This window comes from Ursus maritimus, unplaced genomic scaffold (genome assembly GCF_017311325.1).
Source record: "Ursus maritimus isolate PB19 unplaced genomic scaffold, ASM1731132v1 scaffold_10, whole genome shotgun sequence".
Classification (NCBI taxonomy): domain Eukaryota; kingdom Metazoa; phylum Chordata; class Mammalia; order Carnivora; family Ursidae; genus Ursus; species Ursus maritimus.
In genome coordinates, this window is record NW_024423344.1 from 37145447 (window position 1) to 37156733 (window position 11287).

An 11287-nucleotide genomic window follows, 5' to 3' on the forward strand; every position below is an offset into this window, starting at 1 on the left:
AGTGAGAACAAATGTGGTGGTGGCAATGAATGGGGGGACAGGCATGGTAAAGAGAATGTCCCTTCCATTTCATTTGAATATTGGATGATGAAAAGGAACTCACCAGGCTGAAGGTGGGGTGGGTCAGCAGGTGGAGAGGAAACATTACAGGCAAAGGACAAAATAGTATTTAAGGAGTCATTTGAAAACACAGATTTTGAGTTAGGCCATCAGTGAGCTCTCTGACCTTGCTATCGCAGTTTCCTCGCTTGGTATATGAGACGTTGAGATAGATGATCTCTAAAATCCAGTTTCGGCTGTGTCACTCTTATCAAGTCTGCATGTTATTATTTTGTGTCCTGAAATGGCCGTGGCTTCAATTATTTATTATTATGACAGGGCAACTATTGATAGGACTCTGGCTTACTGAGAGGATTCCTTCTTTAGCGTATAGGTCATGACCAGTAGGAGTAAATCTCTGACTAAAAACACAGTATGATTTCACCACAAAGAAATATTGAATACACATTATTTTAATTTCCATTATCTCTTTGAGATAATGCACATGGAATGAGTACATCACTAAAAAGGAAGACTTGAGTTGTGGGTGAGCTGAGAATGTCAGAGACAAACTGCTCCGTCAACATTTGTTCAGAACCTTTTTCTCACTCTGAATGTGCAATAAGAAAAAATGTATTTGCTCTCTGCTTATTAGTATGTATACAGAATAGTTCAGAGTAATTATTGAAATTGCTGATAACTCAAGAGCCTGTGAATTGCTCAGAATGGTAAGAGAAGACAATTTCTTTAGTCAGCTTTTAACATTTTGATTTTTTTGTTCACCAAAATCCATTGCCATTTTATTATCGATATAATGTAGTAATCATTAAGGAAATTGTAATGCAAAACACATTGTGAATCTGTTGGCTCACACACATTAGCAGGGACAGTATTAAAGACAAGATGATGTGCTTTATAGTTCATCTTCTGTCCTATGTATTTATTTTTCTTTTTATGTCATCTTACTTCAGAAAACTCTCATGCAGGCAACACCCTACCCGTTACGTCTAAAGAAAAATATGAGGTTTCTGAATGTTTACTTGAGATCAGACTTAAATAGCTTTAGTAAAGTCTTCTTGACCTTTTATTCTTTCTAAGGTTGGATTCTTAGTTTCCTCATTCAAAAACAGATGATTAAAAATCAACAAATGGCCTGAACATTTTGATAGGAGCATCACAGTCCTGAGGCACTGGCTTCATTGATGCAAATCAGTCAGCATCACGTATGAGGTGGAGATAATCCTAACCCTACAGTGTTCCCATAGGTATATATTATTGTCCTGTTATCAGAACCAGGAATGTTAGTTGAGCATGAAAATTAATGTCAGGGATTAAGTCTCCTCCCTGGCCTTTACCTTCTACTCCCCGAAGTAGCTGCAGGGAGAATGAAAGCTGTCATGGATTTATCAATTCAAAGAACACTAGACTTGCATTTTCTCATCATCAAAGCAATGAAAGCCAAAATTTTGGAGATAGTTTCCGGGAGAGAGCAATCTCATTTACTTCTAGTTTTTTGTGCCTCCTATCTGTACACCCTCTGATGAAGCCAAATATAGTAAGTACCACATTAGAGTTTGGGGCAAAACCAATGCAAACAAAATATGATCTTTTCCTTGCCTCTCTCACTAGGTAACAGGTGACATTAAATAAAGCGAGGGAGGTAGTAACTTGGTTATGTGGAGGGCAGATACTCCATTCAGAAAAAGCAGACGTGCAAATCTTGGGCCAGGAGTCTACCTGGTAAGTCTGAAGAACGGCAAGAGGCCAGTGCCGCTGGAGCGGGGGGAGAGCAAGAGTAGGCAGAGAGAGAGGGTAGTGATTCTCGGTCGCACAGCGTCAGGCAGGCTGTCTGAGGAGCTTTGCTAGGATCATTTCTTTCCATGTTCTGACTCTAAATTCAGAATATACTCTTTACATTAGTAGACTTTGTATTTACCTCTCTTTCATTTGTCTAAGTGAAGAATTCCTTCAGGCTTTCTAAAATGAAAGTCGAGCCAATCATTTTACTTCTTCACAGGGATGATAGCTGCTCAAATTGGCTGTACCTAAGTAATCCAAGCCTAAATCTCCTTTCCTGATCTCTCATGGAGATGAGAAAAAACATTCTTAACTTTACCTCACATAAGAGATCACATTCTCGGGGCGTCTGGGTGTCTCAGCCATTAAGTGACTGCCTTCGGCTCAGGTCATGATCCCAGGGTCCTGGGATCAACTCCCGCATCGGGCTACCGGCTCAGTGGGAAGCCGCTTCTCCCTCTCACACTCCCCTTGCTTGTGTTCCCTCTCTCGCTGTCTCTCTCTGTCAAATAAATAAATAAAATCTTAAAAAAAAAAAAAAGAGATCACATTCTCAAGCTTTTGGTCTGATACCTTTTGCTTTATGTTTATTTCCTAGAAATTGCTCTCCCTGCTTTGTTTCAGACTCTAAAGAATGCAGTAAGAAGTGAGTGCTCTATGTGGAGAGCCTCCCAGTTCTCCCTTCACTATATGATGAAAATAAATCAAGCCATTATCACTTGAAGAAATAAAATTTGAAGTCTGTTATACTGAACGTAATTTAAGCTTTATTGAAAAATTTGACTTCTCAAACATTTATTATAGAAGACTAATTTGTATAAGCACAAAACATTAAGTAGGGGGTACCAATGATAGTTGAGTTGGTGAATACTTCTTGTTTTTTTATGTCATATGTATCTGTCACTTTTTCTTTGAAACCTTTCTGTTTGGGTTTACAAACTTGGTAACAGCTCTTACTTCAAAATATGTCCTTTAGTAACTATTCTATTATAGATAGTGTAATAACTTCACTTACCAGTCTATTCTAAATTACAGCCTCACTGTCTTTGCTTGGAATGGAAATACAAATATTCTAACCTGGGATGTTAAATTTATCATAAAGACATTCAAAGATGTAAACTTTGAGATTTATGGATTAAAAAGAAATATGTTAGTATTGGGGAACTGCTATTCACACTTGCATGCATTATTTATCTGTTAAATAAGCCTGTATTAAAAATACAAAACTTTGTTCCAACGTAATTTTTTCTAGAAAAAAGAAAGACAAATTCAAAGTAATATACCATTCACATGACAGTCTAAAGAGAACGTATTGCTATGACTGCTAGGCTAGGTCTTACCGTGTAACCTTTTAAATATCTCTGTTTACAAAATACTTTTCCAGAATTTGAACATTACCTTCTTTCCTAACACATATTCTTATAGCACAGTTTCTTTGGTTTACAGTTGCAAGATGTTGCCCTCACTTTGCTATTCATTAGAATATTGCTTAGTAGAAAAGGTACATGATAATCAGATTTTCTAAATTATAGTTAGAAGCCCCTTTTATCCTATTTTCTTTGAAAAACTTATGCATGCTTTTTCTCTACCCATTGATTTTCATTCTTTCCATAAAGGCATGAAAGAAGCCAGGGTTATTATGTATCACCTCTTTTAGCTGTCATGCTGGCTTCCTTTGCAACAAGAGCAATTTGGGTGGCTGTGCCTTCTAAAATTAGATGAACAAATAAGCATCTTTGTAATCCAAAGAGTCCTCAGGAAGGCTTTGAGTAAAAACCTTAGTATGTTCGATACTTATAATATTCAATGGGAAAACATCTATAGGAAATATCACCAATCAGAATAGCCCATTAAGATATATATAATACTGAATATATATATACATGATCAGTAGGAATAATACACTACTACTTCTCAGTTGTTTTAGTGAACACTATCCATTTAATGTGCTCTGTGTATAAACTAAGCCTTCATAGGTGGCTGCAGATTATTCAGGTGCTCAGAAACAAAATCGAGACTTGTCATTTTGAAGTTCCAGCTGGTATGGTGGCTATGGACTTTCTATTCTGTTTATCTTTGTGGAGTGTTTTTCTTATACACATGATTAAGGAGTTCATAATCTAACAAGTCAACAGCATGGAAGAGGAAAGAGGTCACAGAAAAGCATTCACCCTCCTTTTGAGGGTGATCCAGAAGTTGCTCGTGTCATATTTTTTAACAACCCATTGTCTGGAATGTATCCCTATGGATATATGTAGCTAGAAGAAAGTCCTCCTCCCCAACTCTCTTCCCTTTCTCCACCACCTCTTCTTTTTATTCCTTCTTCTACTCTTTATTTTGGGAGATGGTTGAATAAAAATTTAGGAGCTTTATTACAAGGAAATAGAATTGAAAAGGAATATTAAAAGACAATGAAGCAATGACTACAGTGGTCTCATTTAAAAGCATCGTATTAGATATTCTGTTCTGTAAAGCTGTGTATATTGAATTTCAAGTTAGTTTTCAATTCCCCAGTATAAGTTTAGACATATTAATTTTCCAATATATATCTTTAACAAAAATCATATGCATCTTACTTTCTTAAAATTTCCATCCAGTTATTTTGATAATTTTGTTATTGGAAGGGTTTTCTTTATTGGATTCTTCTTTTGAAGTCCTTTCCTATCCCAAGATAATAAAGGTACTCTCTTATTCTTATTTCACCGTAGTTTTTTAGGTTTTTACCTCTGATCTTTAGATCTTAAATCTGTCTACAATTTGCTTTAATGTATGGCATAAACTATGAAATTTACTTTAGGTTTTCTACATAGGGTGGGTGGCTTCCCCAAAGTCTTCTACTGATTTGTGCTTCAATCTCTATCATATACCTCTCATTATCTTTTCTTTCCTTTAACAAATATTTAATAAGCACCATTACAAGTCCTGGGCATATAGCAAGGGTCAAAGTCTCTGCCCTAATTCAACATTTTTTATAATAGTAATAATAATAATAATAATACAGTAATATTTTTCTAGTGGAGGGGTCAGGCACTAATCAAATGAAAAAAAAATCAGATAATTAAAAGCTCAATAGCGATATACAAGAAAGTAAGGGTATTTCTGAACTCTGTATTTCTGTAAATAGTTTATTAGTTTATTTGCCTGTTTTTGTGTATATAATTGCTATATTTATGAAAGGCAAACACATGGCAAATAGAGCATCTGCTCCCTCTTTATCCCCTTTTCAAATTATTTTTGGTATTTCTTGATATTCTTGTGATTTTTGGTATGAGTTTCACAAAATATGAAAATAAATATTTGGAATTCCAATTGAAATTATATTGAGTTTATAGTTTATGTTGAGGAAAATTAACATATTTTAAGTTTTCCCATCTATGTACTAGACATAGCTCCCTGTTTATCTAGAGCCTTTAAAATTTACATTTAATAGTTTAGAAATCTATTACAAAAAGATCTCATATACATTTGGTCAGGTTAATTAGTTACTACCTGAAGTTATTTCTGCATTTTCTAGTTACTATTGCTCATGTACCCAAACTGTTTTACTTTTGAAAAATTATATCATATTTGACAAATTTTATGAACATTCTTACTAGTTCTGGTGATTTCTTAACTCAAATGGGATTTTCTACCTAAGTGAGCACGTGTCCTATTGTGTTGGTTGATAATTTAGGTATTAAGTTGAGCAGTAAAAATGAGAGCAAGTAGTGATGTTTGTATTCCTTTTTTTTTTTTAACGGTTTTATTTATTTATTTGAGAGAAGAGAGAGTGCAGAGATAGAGCACGAGTGGAGAGGAAAGGGAGAGAGATGAGTGGAGAGGCTCCCCACTGAGCAAGGAGCCCAATGTGGGGCTCGATCCCAGGACCCTGGGATCATGACCTGAGCTGAAGGCAGATGTTTAACCAGCTGAGCCACCCGGGTGCCCCTGATGTTTTTATTCCTTATTGTTTCTCAGATGTTCCAGTATGGCTATTTAAATTTTCTAATGTTTCTTATGTCAGTTTTGATAATTTATGGTTTCAAGTTATTTGTCTACTTCATCTAGATTGTCAGATTTATAGGCAGAAATATTATCTATTATCCTTTTGATTGGTATAGGATACTGAGGGATGTCCCTTCTCTTTGCCTGATTATGGTAATTTGTCTTTACTCCCATTTTAAGTTGATCAGTCAACTAAAAGTTTATAAACTTTATTGATCTTTTTAATATAAATACTGTGGTTTCATCGATTTTCTCCATTGATGATCTACCTTCTATTTCACTCATTTCTGCTCTTATTTTTAATTTTTACTTTTGGGTATGATTCTTTTCTTTCTCTAGACATGTATGGTAGAGGCTTAGATTTCTTTTTCTTTTTTCTTTTTCACTTCTTTATTTTCTATTATTTTTTAAATTTAAATTTTAGGTAGTTAACATACAGTGCAATATTGGTTTCCGGAGTAGAATTCAGTGATTCATCACGTACATATAACACCCAGTGCTCATAATAACAAGTGCCCTCCTTAATATCCATCATCCACATAGCCCATCCCTCACCCAACGTCCTCCATCAACCTTAGTTTGTTCTCTATCATAAGAGTCTCCTATGGCTTGTTTCCCTCTCTCCTTTTTTTTCTTTCCCCCCTTCCTATATGTTCATCTGTTTTCTTAAATTCTAGACATGAGCGAGATCGTATGGTATTTGTCTTTCTCTGACTGGCTTATTTCACTTAGCATAATACACTCTAACTCCATCCATGTCGTTGTAAATGGCAAGATTTCATTCTTTTTGATGGCTGAGTAATATTTCATTGTATATATATAACAATTCTTCTTTATCCATTCATCAGTTGATGGACATTTGGGCTTTCTCTATAGTTTGGTTATTGTTGACAGTGCTGCTATAAACATCGGGGTGCATGTTTCCCTTCATATCTGTACTTTTTATCCTTTAGATCCTTCAGATCCTAGGGTAGTTCTACTTTTAACATTTTGAGGTCCCTACATCCTGTTCTTTACATTCTTGTGTTGCTAATTTTAGCCATCCCCGCAGGTGTGAGATGGTATCTCATCATGGTTTTGATTGGTATTTCCCTGATGGTGAGTGATGTTGGGCATCTTTTCATGTGTCTGTTAGTCATTTGGATGTCTTTTTTGGAAAACTGTCCATGTCTTCTGTCCATTTCTTAACTGGTCTATTTGTCTTTTGGGTGTTGAGTTTGATAAGTTCTTTATAGATTTTGGACACTAACCCTTTATCAGATATGTCATTTGCAAATATCTTCTCCCATTCCATAGGCTGCCTTTTAGTTTTGTTTATTGTTTACTTCGCTGTTCAGAAGGTTTTTATCTTGATGAAGTCCCAATAGTTCATTTTTGCTTTTGTTTCCCTTGCCTGTGGTGGCATGTCTAGTTAGAAGTGGCTATGGCCGAGGTCAAAGAGGTTTCAGCCTGTGTTCTTCTCTAGGATTTTTTTTATACTAATTTTTTATTATGTTATGTTAGTCACCATCCAGTATATCCACGGTTTTTGATGTAGTGTTCCATGATTCATTATTTACGTATAACACCCAGTGCACCATGCATTATGTGCCCTCCTTAATACCCATCACTCGCCTATCCCAATCCGCCACCCCCCTCCCCTCTGAAGGCCTCAGTTTGTTTCCCAGAGTCCACAGTCTCTCATGGTTCATTTCCCCTTCTGTTTACCCCTGCTTCATTCTTCCCTTACTTCTCCTACCGATCGTCCTATTTCTTATGTTCCATAAATGAGTGAAACCATTTGATAATTGTCTTTCTCTGCTTGACTTATTTCACTTAACATAATCTCCTCCAGTCCCATCCATGTTGCTGCAAATATTGGGTAATCGTTCTTTCTGATGGCTGAGTAATATTCCATTGTATATATGGACCACATCTTCTTAATCCAGTCATCTGTTGAAGGGCATCTCGGCTCCTTCCACAATTTAGCTATTGTGGACAACGCTGCTATGAACATTGGGGTGCATATGGCCCTTCTCTTCACTACATCTGTATCTTTGGGGTAAATACCCAGTGGTACAATTGCCGGATCGTAGGGTAGCTCAATTTTTAACTTTTTAAGGGACCTCCACACTGTTTTCCAAAGTGGCTATACCAACTTGCATTCCCACCAACAGTGTAAGAGGGTTCCCCTTTCTCCACATCCTCTCCAACATTTCTTGTTTCTCACCTTGTCAATTTTTGCCATTCTAACTGGCATAAGGTGGTATCTCAATGTGGTTTTGATTTTAATTTCCCTGATGGCTAATGATTTTGAACATTTTTTCATGTGTCTGTTAGCCATTTGTATGTCTTCATTGGAAAAGTATCTGTTCATATCTTCTGCACATTTTTTTTTGTTGCGCTGCATTCATACAGATCTTTATTATTAGCATTCATACAGCGTTTGGTATTTACAAAGGGTTTCGCACTCATTTTTTTAATAATATTTTTTATTGTATTTGATTTGATTATTTGTTTCTCGTGTATCGAGTTTGAGAAGTTTTGTAGATCTTGGATACCAGTCTTTTATCTGTAGTGTCATTTGCAAATATCTTCTCCCATTCCGTGGGCTGCCTCTTAGTTTTTTTGACTGTTTCCTTGGCTGTGCAGAAGTCCCACAGGTTCATTTTATCTTTTGTTTCTCTTCCCTTTGGAGATGTGTCATGAAAAAAGTTGCTGTGGCCGATGTCAAAGAGGTTGCAGCCTATGTTCCCTTCTACGATTTTGATGGATTCCTGTCTCACATCGAGGTCTTTCATCCATTTGGAGTTTATCTTTGTGTATGGTGTGAGAGAGTGGTCAAGTGTCATTCTTTTGCATGTAGCTGTCCAATTTTCCCAGCACCATTTATTGAAGAGACTGTGTTTTTTCCACTGGATGTTTTTTCCTGCTTTGTCAAAGATGAGTTGCCCAAAGAGCCTAGGGTCCATTTCTAGGTTCTCTGTTTGGTTCCATTGGTCTATGTGTCTGTTTTTGTGCCCGTACCATGCTGTCTTGGTGATCACAGCTTTGTAGTATAGCTTGAAATCCATCAACGTGATGCCCCCAGCTTTTTCATTTTCAGCCATTCCTTGGCGATTCGGGGCCTTTTCTGGTTCCACACAAATTTAAGGGCTGTTTTTTCGAGCTCTTTGAAAAATGTCATTGGTATTTTGATCGGGACGGATTGAAAGTGTAGATTGTTCTGGGTAGCATGGGCATTTTAACTATGTTTATTCTTCTGATCCATGAGCATGGAATGTTTTTCCATCTTTTTGTGTCTTCTTCAATGTCTTTCAAGAGTGATCTGCAGTTTCTAGAATATAGATCCTTTATGTCTCTGGTTAAGTTAATTCTGAGATAACGTATGATTTTTGGTGCTATTGTAAATGGAATAGATTCCCTAATTTCTCTTTCTTCAGTCTCATTGTTCATGTATAGAAACGCAGCTGATTTCTGAGCATTGATTTTGTATCCCGCCACATTACTGAATTGCCCTATAAGTTCTAGTAATTTGGGGGTGGAGTCTTTTGGGTTTTCCATATAGAGTATCATGTCATCTGCAAAGAGAGACAGTTTGACTTCTTCTTTGCCTATTTGGATACCTTTTACCCCTTTTTGTTGTCTGATTGCTGTTGCTAGGACTTCTAGTACTATGTTGAATAATAATGGCGAGAGTGGACATCCTTGTCGTGTTCCTGATCTTAAGGGAAAGGCTTTAAGCTTTTCCCTATTGAGAATGATATTCGCTGTAGGCTTTTCATAGATGGTTTTTATGAAATTGAGGAATGCACCCTCTATCCATATATTCTGAAGGGTTTTAATCAGGAAAGGATGCTGTCTTTTGTCAAATGCTTTTTCTGCATCAATTGAGAGGATCATATGGTTCTTGACTCTTTTCTTGTTGATATGGTCTATCACACTGATAGATTTGTGAATGTTGAACCACCCCTGCATCCCAGGGATGAATCCCACTTGGTCTTGATGGATAATCCTTTTAATGTACTCTTGGATCCTATTAGCTAGGATCTTGTTGAAAATTTTGGTGTCCGTATTCATCAGGGATATCGGTGTGTAATTCTCCTTTTTGATGGGGTCTTTGCCTGGTTTGGAGATCAAGGTAATACTGGCCTCATAGAATGAGTTTGGTAGTTTTCCTTCTGTTTCTATTTTTTGAAGCAGCTTCAGGAGAATAGGTATTATTTCTTCTTTGAATGTTTGGTAGAATTCCCTGGACTCTTGTTTTTGGGGAGGTTTTTGATCACTGCTTCAATCTCTTCATAATTAATCTGTCTGTTTAAATAATCAATTTCCTCCTTTTTCCGTCTTGGTAGTTTATAGGTTTCCAAGAAGGCATCCATTTCTTCCAGGTTGTTCAATTCATTGGCATAAAGCTGTTGATAAAAGTTTCTAATGATCCTTCCTATTTCATTGGTGTTGGTTGTAATCTCTCCCCTTTCATTCATAATTTTATTGATTTGGGTCCTTTCTCTATTCTTTTGAATAAGTGTGGCCAGTGGCTTATTGATCTTATTTATTCTTTCACAGAACTAGGTTCTAGTTCTGTTGATCTGCTCCTGGTTTCTAATTCATTGATCTCTGCTCTAATCTTGATCACCTGCCTTCTCGTGCATGGGTTAGGCATGTTCTTCTGTTCCAGCTCCAGCTTCTTGAGGTGAGAATATAAAAACTGCGTTTTAGATTTTTCTATTCTTTTGAGTGAGGCTTGGATGGCTATGTACTTTTCACTTAGGACTGCCTTTGCAGTGTCCCATAGGTTTTGGACCAATGTGTTTTCATTTTCATTGGTCTCCATAAATTGTTTAAACTGATTTTTAATTTCCTGGTTTACCCAATCATTTTTGAGCAGGATGGTTCTTCGTTTCCAAGTGTTTGAGTTTCTTCCAAATTTTTCCTTGTGATTGAGTTCCAGTTTCAAAGCATTGTGGTCTGAGAATATGCAGGGAATAATCTCTGCCTTTTGGTATTGGTTGAGACCTGTTTTGTGACCCAGTATATGGTCTATTCTGGAGAACGTTCTATGTGCATTCGAAAAGAATGAGTATTCTGTTGTTCTGCGGTGTAGTGTTCTGTATATATCTATGAGGTCCATCTGGTCCAGTATGTCATTCAAAGCTCTTGTTTCTTTGTTGATTTTCTGCTTAGGTGATCTGTCTGTTGCTGAGAGTGGATTGTTGAGGTCTCCTACTATTAATGTATTATTATCTATATGTCTCTTTATTCTGGTTAAGAGTTGGCTTGTGTTTCTAGCTGCTCCCCTGTTTGGGGCATAGATATTTATAATTGTCATATCCACTTGTTGGATACATCCTTTAAGAATAATATAGTATCCTTCTGTATCTCTAACTACAGTCGTTAGTTTAACGTATAATCTGATATGAGAATTGCTACCCCAGCTTTCTTTTGAGGTCCATTGGCATGAAAAATGGTTTTCCATCCCTTCACT